Consider the following 12,521-nt stretch of genomic DNA (forward strand, 5'->3'; position numbering starts at 1 on the left):
CCTCATCTGGATACGGTCTAGATCGAACAAGGATTTTGCTTCACATGCAAGTTCACTCTCACCATTAATAGTAATTATTTCCTCTATTTGACAGGCCAGGTTGGTGGCCCAGTCAACACACGAATTTGCTTCCCTGTACACGTGTGTGAAAACACACAAATTTCAAATGTATCACTTATTTTCTTTGTTGCTTTAATAGCATTGTTTATTGACCAAGATGGCAGGAACTCCTTGTTCAAATAGTTTATTATATTCAATGAGTCTCCTTCACACCAGACTCTGGTGCAGTTGGCTTCCTTTTCTAGGACCATCCCATGATAAGCTGCCATAGCCTCAGCAACATGATTAGTCTGATTTCCTATAGGTATGCATTTAATAATTTTGAATTTTTCCCATTCGTCCCTTAGGACCACACCACATCCCGCAATACCAGGATTACCCTTTGAAGCTCCATCAAAGTTTATTTTCATCCAACCATTGGGAGGACATTCCCATTTCACACCCTCTAGGATTAGTCTGAAAGTGATCACGTCCTTTTAATCTCCACTTCTTGAAGATTATTTGATCATCCTTGTCTTGAGGATTAGCAATACCACCTATGATATTAATATTTTCCAATATGTTTCTTTTTATTTTCTCAAACGCAATTTGAGCCTTAGACACCTTCTCTCTAAACACTCTTTTGTTTCTCTCTTTCCATATACCCCAACACATATGGGGTAAAGCCAATTTCCACAACAAAGTAGTAGACTTATTCCTTGATGGGTGCTGCCAAGAATTAAAAACCTCTTGAACTAATTCCAGGAAACTCCAACTCATATTGAAGTGATCTAGACATCTTCCCCAGACAGTAGCAGAGAAGGGACAATGAAAGAGCAGGTGGTTGATGGTCTCCTCACTCTACATACAAAGAAAACAAACACTAGGCATGCACATACCTCTTTTTCTGAGGTTATCAATAGTTAGAATTTTATCTTGAAGGGTTGTCCAGAAGAAAATATTAATTAGGGGTTAGGCCTTTCACCCAAGCCTTAGCCCAACAAGGACTCTCCATTTTAGAAAATTGTTGATAATAAAGAGAGGCCACAGTAAATTTACCATTTGTTGTGAGTTTCCAGATTAATTGATCTTCATCTTCCACCACCACCATGCAGTTCATTATTTTGTTCAGACTTCCCAAGGAAGGATCAACTTGAGATAAATCCTTCCACTGTCCATCTTTCCTGTAGTCACCCACCATAGAGCCATATTTTTCCTTGCACTGGTTCTGAAATATGTTCCAATAAAGACTTTCACTCAAAGGGGACTCAAGCAACCAAGAGTCTTCCCAGAATTTGATAAGGTTCCCTTTCCCCATCTTCCATTTCACACCTTTGGCAATTAGATCTCTTGTTCTAGACACATTTTTCTAGATATTGGATCCAATTGGGATATCTTCCACATTGAGGAAGCTTAGAAGTGTAGGATATTGCCTTTTATATGTGTTGTCCCATATCAGTTTCCTACTTGGCCATAAGAAATTCATTCATGTCTCTTATTCTTCTTAGACCCAGACCTCCCTTTCTTATTAGCTTACAAATCTTGTCCAACACAATCAGATTCATTCTCTTCTTCTCCTCAACCCCTGTCCACAAAAAATTCTTTGAATTTTTTCAATAGCCTCCGCAAACTTGGCAGGAATTCTGAAAAGGTTGATGGCATAAAGAGGAATACTTCTAAGAGTTGATTTCAACAGCTGAACCTTACCAGCTTGGCTAAGAAGAGAACCCTTCCAACCTACTAACTTCTTATGGAATTTGTCCAACAAAGCTCCATAGAAAGTATCAGGAGGATCTTGGCATAAGGGGAGCCCCAAATAGGAAGCAGGAAGACTCCCCAATTGACACCCCAAAATGTTGCTTATTTTTATCTTTCTTCTCTCTAGAGTATTGATGAAGTAAACAAAACTTTTAGACCAATTAATAAGTTGCCCAATAGCGGACCCTTAACTATCCAATGTTATCTTTAAACTCCTTGAATCTTGCACTAAAGCCGTCCCCTTAATTATAGAATCATCCACAAACTGTTGATGGGAGAAAACTTGATCCGCTGAAGATGGTTTCAATACACAAAACTCCCCCTTCTCAACCAGCTTTCCAATGCATCTCCCCAGACATTCTGCCATGATAATAAAAATAACCAGAGATAGAGGATCTCCTTGTCTGAGTCCCCTTGAGGACTTGAAAAAAGGGGAATGAGACCCATTAAATAAGACAAAAAAAGAAGTCAAAGAGACTAATTTCCTAATAATACTAATACTTATAGAACAAAAACCAAAAGCCAAAAGAACTTTCATCATTAAATCCCAATCCACTCTATCGTAGGCTTTTGATAAGTCAAGTTTAGAAGAAAGCCTTCTTTTTTAGCTCTAGACAAAGAATGAATGTTTTCATGGACCAAAATTATCGAATCCAAGATTTGTCTTCCAGGGACAAAACCACTTTGCTAAGGAGAAATGGTAGAAGGAAGTAGCTTCAGGATTCTAGAGGTCAGAACCTTAGAGATGATCTTGTATAGAGAGTTTCAAAGGCTTATAGGTCTGAATAGATCCATGGAATCGACTCCCATCTTTTTGGAGATAAGAGAAATAAAAGTGTCATTTATCTCTTTCAAAATTCTTCTAGCGCCAAAATACTCTTTCACAGCTCTAGAAACATCATCTCCAACAATATGCCAATACATTTGAAAAAAGAACATGGGAAAACCATTCGAGCCCAGCACCTTGTTACCTTCAAAGTAGTTGACAACTTTCAGAATCTCATCATTGGAAGGGATAGTAGTCAGGTAAGAGTTCTGATCTACCTCCAGGATAGTTGGAATACAGTCCATAAGGTTCTTTTGAGATTGGAGATCCAAATTCTGATCCTTAGCAAGGAGGTTGGAGAAAAACTCCATGGCAACCTTTCTCATAGATTCTTCCTCTTCAACAATTCTACCATTAACTTTAATCTGTGATATCCTATTGATGGCCTTATGTTTTAAAGTGGACATATGAAAGTATTTAGTGTTTATGTCCCCTTCCTTCAACCAAACATTTCTTGACCTTTGTTTCCAAAAAGTTTCTTCTTTTGCTATTATGTCATGATATCTCATAAGAATTTCATCTTTAGCATCTCTTGAAGTATTAGTATATCCATTATTTTGAATCTCATCCTGAATATCTTTTAGATTTGAAAGAATAGTGGCTTTTGAAGCAAAAATGTTCCTGAAGCATTCCTTATTCCACCTTTTAACATTTTCATTCACAAACTTCAACTTTTTGACCACTTTATACATAGCATTACCTTCAATTTTTACCTGCCACCATTCCTTGATTTTGCTTTCCATATCCAAGTGTTTAGTCCACATTCTCTCAAATCTATAAGGGAAGTGTTTTCTTCTATTCTTAGCATTAGCCGTGAAGGATATAGGATAGTGATCTGATCCTGCCCTTATGTGAGCATATAAAGAACAAAAGTAAAGATCAAACCAATCCAGAGAGATAAGCGCTCTATCAAGTCTGACCTGAATTAAGTCCTCACCACTCCTTCTATTAGTCCGGGTGTATTTAACTCCTTGCAAATTCAGGTCATGGAGAGCATTATTATTGATGAAGTCCATTAAATCCAATTTACTGTCTAGATTGGTTTGGCTCCCTCCCTTTTTCTCATTTTCCTTCAAAGGGGTATTGAAGTCCCCCATAATCATCCACCCATCTTCAACAAACCTACTTCTTAACAAGGTTAATTTTTTCCAAAAATCACTTCTTCCAATCCTACTGTTAGGATCATACACATTAGTTAAGACCCATGAGGTTCTTTCTTTCAAATGCTTAAATCTAATACAAGCAAGATTGTTGTCCTGAATCAGCACTTCTCCCTCTACAGTGTTTTTATTCTAGAAAGTAGCAATACCTCTCGAGGCTCCTTCTAAACTACCACCGCTAACTCCTCCATCACTAAACATTTTCAATCCTTCTACCTTTTCCTTTGACATTTTGGTTTCTTGAATCAAAAAAATATCTTGGTTTTTGTCTCTAATCATACTTTTAATTAAATCATGTTTGTGAGGATTATTCAATCCTCGAATATTCCAAGAGATGATCTTCATGGTTTTTTAGAAATACTTGCCTCAAAGATGGCTCTTTTAGTCCCATCTGCTATGTTCTTTCTTGTTTCCATAGTCCTCTTCTTTGCATTTGAATATCTTCTTGGAGAAGTATGTTGAGCTCCCACATCCCCAAGTCTGCTTCTAGTATTTCTGGTTGATGTATTATTGTTGTTGTTATTCTTCTTTTTGTTCTTAATCTTTCTTTTATCCTCCATTACTTCTTCTTCTTCCTTCTTTGACTCGCTCTTTCCCAATGCCTTTTTGATGTCTTCCTCATCTCCCCATTTTGGCTCATTTTCCTTTGGAAAAGTCAACTTTACCTTAGCTGGAAAGGCTAATGAGATCTCTGACAGCCCTTGATCAAGGATGTTATTAGGTTGTGCATCTTGGATCCAGTCTGCTCCCTTATCTAACTCAAATGAATTTGATACTAAATTAAAATTGTCTCCTTCCTCTTTATTGTCTTTGGATTGATTATCTCCCTTATTCTTTTGACCGTTATTCTCAATATTATCTGAGTTTTGTTCTATCTTATCCTTTTCCTCTTTTTGCATGCTGACTTGTGACTCTCTTTCTCCATCATCTGAATCCTTGCCATTCTGCTCATTTTCCTGATGGGCGGTCTTTTCATTATCTCCTTTCTTCATTTCATTTCCCAACTCTCTGACTAACACTTCCTTTGTCCTTCCAACCTGGGACTATTTTTCCTGATCCAGACCATCAAAATGCGATGCTTTCAAAGAGTTGTCCACCTTTTTCCATACTTTAGTTTAGGATTGAGATTTCACCACATTACTTGGGCATTTTTTAGCCCAATGCCCTACTTTCTTACAGTGAAAGAATGCAAAAGGGATTGTTTCATAAACAATATTCTGCTTCCATTTGCCAAGTTTTGATTCTATCTCTATTTCCTCTAGCATATCCATTTCGGGCCCAACTCCTACCAAAATTCTGGCATAAATAAGTCTTCTTCTGCATGTCATGACTGGATCAATGGCGATAAGCTCCCCGAAGGAATTGGCTATTCCTGCAAACATATCTTCCTCTCAATATTCCAATGGGAGCCCAGGTAACTTTATCCAAGCTAGAACTTGGACCACAATTGTTTTTCTCTTCTCGCATTAGGGTACCATTTCTGGATATACATTAAATATTTGCCTATCACCCAAGTACCGTTGCAAAGGATATTTTTGTGATCCTCCTCACAAGAGAGAGAAAAGGATAGGAAACCACATCTACCTGACCTTTCAAGTTCCATTTCCTCTTAACAAACCCACGAATGACCTCAATGTTCGGTCTCGTCCCAAAAAATTTGCCAATCAAAGTATTTTCCATTCGAGCAATGTTATGATCTATAATTTGGTCAGGAACAGAAATGGAAAACATACCCTGAGACACATTTGAGGTATTTTGACCGGGGGCAAGGATGACTTACCTTTAGGTTTGACCCCAAACAAAGAGGACCATTTACCAATGTGTCCAATCGATCTGGGTCCCCCCTTTAGATCCCCTAAATTCGGCAGATTCTCGAGATCATTTCCCATTAGATTCTTTTCCGTCCACTGTGTCCTCTAAACCGTCTGCTGCTTGTTGTCCTAGAACTACTTCAAGTTTACCGCCTCCCAAATTTAAATTTTGAACCTGACCATTCCCCTTGCCTTCTGCTATCTGCTCCCCACGTGATTTGGGACCCCCACCTGGGTCCCCCGAGTCCAAAGGAACATCGGGTTCCTTACCATCTGAACTCTCCCCTTCTATAGGACTCCCTGAATCTCTTGTTGCATACTATCCTGTTGTTGAACCATTGCTCCTGCCCAAAAAATTTGAATTTTGGGCTTGACCGCTCCCCTTCTCCTCCCCGCTCTGCTCCATTTCTTACTATCAATAGTTATTCAGATATGAGTTGGTAATTTGATACCTCAATGAGAGTTACTAGATGGAAGCATTATTAAACATTCCCACCTTCCAGTGCAAGTCATTACAATTTTGGTTGAAGTATGGATATTAGATAAATGGTTGTGAGATCTTAGAATACTCATTCTAGAATACCATGACCAAATATTACATTCTCCTAAACATGAAGAAATATTTTTAGAAATTTTTGTGTTATCTTATGCTCTAATTGATTTCACCTACAAAAACCATTGCTCAATGGATATACATATCACAAGGTTTCAATCCTTATGTTGGACCAAGCCAACAAAAATGAATTTCCTAAAATGTTGCAAGTTTGGGTTCAATGGTTCATAAATAACATCACTTTCTTACAAAGTAAATTTGAAGACTATGCGGATATTTTTACCCCAAACTTTCCACCTAATATGAGATATTTTTTTGATCTCGTCCATGAAAATTTGTTTACCGCCTTCTTTAATGGAATGATTGATTATTAGTTGTAATACAAGAATACAACATTCTTACCTAGTTAAGTTTTATCCACTATTTTATCCATGGTTTCCTTCATTAATGGTTGAAAATGTTGCAGCTAGTATGTTTCATTCACAACTAGCCATTAGAACAAAATGAGATTGTATAAGGGAAGAAAAACATATATGAATTATTCATGAATTCAACAAGATTGGGATGAAATTTTCTAACCTTTTCTTCATAGCCTTTGGCCACCTAGATCCTATTTATACCAATGCATGGGTCTTTCTATGTCGTGATGTCAGCTATACATTATGATGTAACAATAGGATGACACCCTATCATAAAAAGAAAGATCCATGTAGCCACTTACGAGTGTTAAGTGGACCATTCTCACTTTTTGAGTATATTAAAAGATAATAAATAAACTAATAATTAATAGGTCATTAGGTAAAATATAAAATAAATTCATAATAATGGCCCTACAAGAGCTTACATCATCTTATATGTATAACTACCTACCACTCCCCTATCACTATCTTCCAAAAATATCAACTACCACTAAAGTATCTCATCTTTTTTTTTTCATCTGCTAATCATTACTTTTAACCAAAGCTACCACTCATATCTACCAGTAATCCAAAGCTACCACCCATATCTATTAGTAATCCATCTACCACTTCCGTCTACCTTTAGCTTAAAATTTCTATAAGTAGAGGCCTTGTAAGCTCTTGAAGGTATCATTCAAGTCTTGTTACTAGTTATGAACTAGGAAGATGACCAACTCCTGGTTCTTTCATAATCTTGAATGAATATTCTAAACTTTAGGGAAGATATGAGTCTAGATTCCATACTAAAATTTGTCAAAAATAAAAGAATTATGAGGCTCAAAGATATTGTCTTGCTCAATGAAATATTTTAGCTCAAGAAAATGTTGATGACCTAACTATGAATTTTTCTAAAAATTTACATATTTGTGAAGTTAACAATGTTAAGATAGATTATGTACTAAGATTGCTATTAATAATTATACATAAACTTCTTCATTAACTCATGTTGTTATAACTACACAGACAACTATCAATACTGTACAAAATAGTTAGCATATAAATGAAGCTAGTATGAAATCAAATCATAATGACTATTCTCAATCATGACAATGAATAGAACAAGACATATCAAAAAATAGAAAACTTAACAAGATCAGATCTTATGCCAAAAAGATTAGGGTAACGCAAGATAAACATGATAGTTTTGAAGAAGAGAATAAACAAAGGGCTAAACGTCCATCTAGACCTCCTAGAATATCTATCATACAAAGAAGAACATATATGTTTGATAATGATGAGCCTAAGATAGCTTCTAGTTCCCAGAAACCAACACAAAAGAACATACTAGTGTTGTAATTGAAAAGGATTGGCTACAAGAAATTGGAAATTTTAAAGAAGAAATAGAAATGAAAATTTCTAAAGAAGAAAAATCATATCTCGAACCAAACATGCTAATAGAAATGTTAGCTAATATAAATGAAAATTTCTAAAGAAGAAAAATCATATCTCGAACCAAACATAGATCCAATTATAGAAATCTCATTAGAAGAATATGAAGAGTGGGAACAATTTTCTAGGATTGATGATGGTTTTGATGGAAGTATGAAAGAAAATAGTCCACTTAGTTCCTTAACCCACAATACTCATCCAAAATAATTGCAGTGTAATACTACAAATGGTTATATTCTGAAAATTCATGAGTTAAGAGATCCATATGATGTAATTGTAGTATGGTGTGATTTGTTAGAAAATTTATTTGACACCAGAACTTCTTGGACATAATCATAGAAAGTGGCCTATGAAATTATATTGTTTTTAGGAAAATTAAGAGATTGATTGGAAGGTTTACTTGAATAAAGTCCTCCTACTATAATGGATAAAGAAACTAGGGAAGCAACTATTAAAGATTTGGATATTGGAACAAAGAAGATATAATGACTACTGGTTTTGCATCTTTAAAGTTTAGAATGATTGATGAATTTTGTATATCTACTAAAGATAAGACTATGCAAGTTGTGACAATTTTGTATACTCTGAAGTTGAGAAATCTTAGTATGTTACATAAATATAATTTAGTTTTTGAGAAATATTTTTTCTAAGAATAGGTATAAAATAATGAATCAAATAAAATACACTATTAAAAAGTCTCTACTTTGTCAATTGGGAAGTTAGGCAAAAGATTATGTAATGCAAAAGAAAGGTTTTAAAGTTTAGAATTGCACATTTGTTGAACTAAAAAATGTTGTAGCAACCAAGTTACAAAAATATTTCTTGCTCAAAGAAACCAACCAAAATGATAATGAGTTCAACTCTTCTTGCACTCTTTAAGAATTTTGAAATAAGCCCCCTAACAAAGATTTCAAGGAATTTGCTTTTATTAAATAATTTAAAATAAAATGTTCTTGCAAATAGTCCAAAAGAAAATCATATTTTTCTCATGATTCTCATTTTATTGGTGAAATTAAGTGTTTTCCTCGCCATCAAAGAAATTTTAGGAAGTAAAAAGTTTGTACCATTAAATGAAATCAGTTAAAAAGAAAAGGTTTTAAACCTCCACCATATATGCTAAAGAAAAAAAATGCATCTACAAAGACTCCTAGGCAAATTAAACAAAATAAATTTAAAAGGAAAGGTTTGAAACCTCCATCATATACACTAAAGATGAAATTCACATTTAGAAAGAGTCCTAGGAAAATCTGATGTTTTATTTGTAATGGAACTCATTATGCTACTGACTGTAAAAGAAAATTGAGCATGGCAACAAAGGTGTATGCAGTGTTTCAACAACAAAATGAAGAGTGGGAAGTGATTCTTAGATTTCAAGGATTTCTTGAAGAAGATGATTATTATGATCTTCTTATAACATGTTTAAAGACATAATATGATGGGAGAAAAAGGAAAGAAAAAACATCAATATGCTTATTATTATGAAATGTTACCATCAGGTGAAGAAATCCAAAAAAGAAGAAAAAAATAGTATTCTTCTTAAGAAAGTTCCTTTGAAGATGAAAAGCAAGACCATGTGATAAATTTGTTAAGGGAAAAATTGAAAGAGACTCAAAAGAAGTATGCAAAAAAATTAGAGATCCCTATCAAGATATTGAGTTTAGAGAAGAAAGAAGGGTAGCAAGAAGGAAACACTTAAAGAAGATGAAACATCTCAAAGAAGAAATCGAATAGATAAATGAAGAATTGATAGACTATGGAAAGAAAAAGGTTGGTTATAAAATTCCTCCATCACAGTAGAAACATAATAATCAGTCATCATCCCATTATTTTCAAGGATATGATTATGATAGAGATGAAATCCCAAATTTATATTTGGAACTTGAACAAAAATTTAAAAAACTACAAAAAATTTAAGAAGAACAATCAAATCACTCTTTTCAAGAAACTAGATATACTAAAAAATGACGTTGAAGAATTGACCAAACTATTAAAGAGAATAATAAATAAATAAAAACTTTGAATCAATCAGTGGGAGACATCAAAGATGTTTTATTTAAAGATGATAGGGATGATGATATAAATCATATAGAACCTAAAGAGAAAGAAAAAGAAAAATACTCTATTGTCATGATGTTGGCTATTAATAGTGTATATATTAGAATTACTTTGTGTTTTATTGGTTATAAACCAACGGAATTTGATGCATTTATTGATTCAAGATCAACAAGATCTTTTGTCAAGACTAAGGCAATTCTAGAAATTTTTTGAAAGCCAAAGCCAAAACTTTCAAATGGACACTCTATCACTAGAGAAAAGCTAAAATGGGGCAAGTATGCACAAGATGTCCATATTAAAATTCAATGTAGAACTTTTATAACAAATTTTGTATAATTTAATGATATAGATAGTGAAAGTATATTGGGATATTTATATATAGTCAAATATGAACCATTCATTCTTAAAAGAATGCAAATGTCTCTACACCATAAAGACAAAGGGATTAAAATTCCAATCTTAAAAGTAGTGACATATGTATTTGGTGAAAAATTAGGGTTTCAACCACAAGGATGAAAACCTCTAATTTTTTCTTAGGGACCATTGCATTAAAAGAGGGAGGTAAATCTAATGGATCTAGCCACAAATCAACAACAATAAGGATTTGGAGTCCTATTGGATTTACTGGATTTGATTGGACTTCCTTCTTTTTAAATTTAATTGTGAAAATGTTGGAATTGATGTAAAATTACATGAAAAGTAAGCTACAATCATTGGATCAAGCTATGAACCCGGATTTGAGAATTGTAAGAGTATTCATATATGTTCCTAGAAGGAGCTCCTGATTTGTTGGGATCGGGATGGTGGTCTCTTTGGTCCTCCGCACTTTTTGCACTCCAATGGGGGATCGATTCATCATTATAAATAAAGCCAATTCTAAAGATCACAACTTTGTACATGCTCCTGCGCACAGTAGAGAAGGGAAATAGGTTGGGAATAGGGGTTTGCCTTAGGTCAAACCTTGGTTTTGGAATTAGCCATGAAATAGAAATGAAATATGATGGAATTGGGGTTTTATAAAGTCTTCAATAACATAGAACATAAATGTCAACTCCAATGCTTGAATCTTGACTTTGATCTCTGCTCCAATGCTTGAAAGAAGTCTGATTGCTTGCTCACTTGAATTTGAATGTTTGATTTCTTGATAGATGTGTGATTACTTTTTTTGGATATCTCAAAATTAGAGGGGTGGACCTCCTTTTATACTTGTTCATTGAAAAACAATTTAATTTTTTGACATGAGCTAACACAGAGCCAAAATTCCCACTCAAATCTCATGATTGTTAAGGGGCCCAAAATTGGGTCATAATTAGGAGGACCATGGCATTGGGCACTCTAGTCTTTAAGGGCCCACGGTGCCATGCCCTGGTCCTACTCAATCAGAGACCAAAAATTAAGGGTAGAATGAGGTCTGAGGTAAAAATGGTGGCAAAATTGTATAGTATGAGCAAAATCAGGTCCCAGTTAGGCCTCGAAGCATGAACACCAAGGTGAGGGCCCAAATATGGATAAAATTGTAGGAGAGTATAATTTAGGATGCTACATTTATCCCCTGCTTTAGTGTGAGTATGAGACTAAGCATACTCTCGGTAAAGTACAAAGGTTCACATTGAAATGCTTTTATCAAGATGCCAAGGAGGTAAGACACACCAAGCCCCCAGTGGACTTTATGTATCTTACTAATTCAAGATCAAGATAAAAGTGACATCATATGAAATAGAACCATGACTACCTATCCTAGTAAGGTTCACTTACCATGAGTCATGAAAAGAAAAATACAAAAATTACAAAGCAAAAGGTTGAGTTTGCAAAGTAAATTGAGTATCGAGATGTGCAAAGAGAGAAACATTGAGCGGAGTGTATGCCCCATGTTAAATTGATTGTGTATACCACAACGAGAGCAATTTCTGTAAGGTAGTATACATTCATTTAAAAGAGAAGTGCATTATCACAATGATATGCCCCAAGAGAGAACAAATCAAAGGATGATGATCACAAAACATAAAACACATAAGGGTTTTACTTAAGTCTGGGGTTAGTATGCTTTTATGATAAATAATTTATATTTCATTGAATTATCCTCATCCCCCAAATAAAGTAGAACCGCAATGGAAGAAGGGCACATGTGTCCTTTGAGTCAGCATGGGAGAGACCAAAAGAGATCTCAACACTTTGCATTATCCTCAAGTAGACAACAATAGGGACAACAAATAGAAGAATTGAAAAATAAATAGAAGAAGGTTACGAACAAGAAATAGAGGAGAGAGAGAGAGAGAGAGAGAGAGAGAGAGAGAGAGAGAGAGAATCTATGACATGAATGAAGCTAATCAAGCAAGTCATCAATCTCCAAATCTTTCTCAACACTGTGTTGGGAAGGTAAAAAATGTGCAAGAGGAGAAACTTTGAGCACGGTAGATGGAGCTACCACAAGTTCCAAACAAAGACCATGCTCTAATGATGGATCACTTTGTA

The sequence above is a fragment of the Cryptomeria japonica genome, chromosome 7 (assembly GCF_030272615.1).
Source record: "Cryptomeria japonica chromosome 7, Sugi_1.0, whole genome shotgun sequence".
Lineage (NCBI taxonomy): Eukaryota > Viridiplantae > Streptophyta > Pinopsida > Cupressales > Cupressaceae > Cryptomeria > Cryptomeria japonica.